We start from the raw sequence: 530 nt of genomic DNA on the forward strand, positions 1-530 counted from the left end.
CCCCGGCCCGCTCCACCGCCGCCGCCGACACCCGCACCCTCCCCCACTTTTTGAAGATATTTTTAAATAAAAAATTTGATGATACTTTCAAATAAGAAATTTGATGATATCTTCAAATAACAAATTTGATGATATTTTCAATTAAAAATAAAAAAACAAATTTGATGATATTTTTTAAAAAAAATTGATGATATTTGATGATATCTTCTCTTCTAGTCCTCATGAAAATAACAAATTTGATAAAAAAACAAATTATTAGATGCAACAAGAAATAATGAAAAAAATGTTACTAATGGCGCACCAGAGTGGGGTGCGCCATTGCTGTCAACAAAAAAGTTACTAAAGGCGCACCACGGGGTGGTGCGCCATTGCTATAGCTAGATACCCCTTCACCCGATCCCCCTTCCCTCTCCCACGCCAGATCCCCCTTCCCTCCCCCGCCGGCCACACCCGCTCCGATGACCCCCGGCCCGCTCCAACGACCCCCGCGCCCGCTCCACACCCGCTTCGGCTCCCCCGCGCCCGCTCCG

This window comes from Triticum dicoccoides, chromosome 2B (genome assembly GCF_002162155.2).
Source record: "Triticum dicoccoides isolate Atlit2015 ecotype Zavitan chromosome 2B, WEW_v2.0, whole genome shotgun sequence".
Taxonomy (NCBI): Eukaryota; Viridiplantae; Streptophyta; class Magnoliopsida; order Poales; family Poaceae; genus Triticum; species Triticum dicoccoides.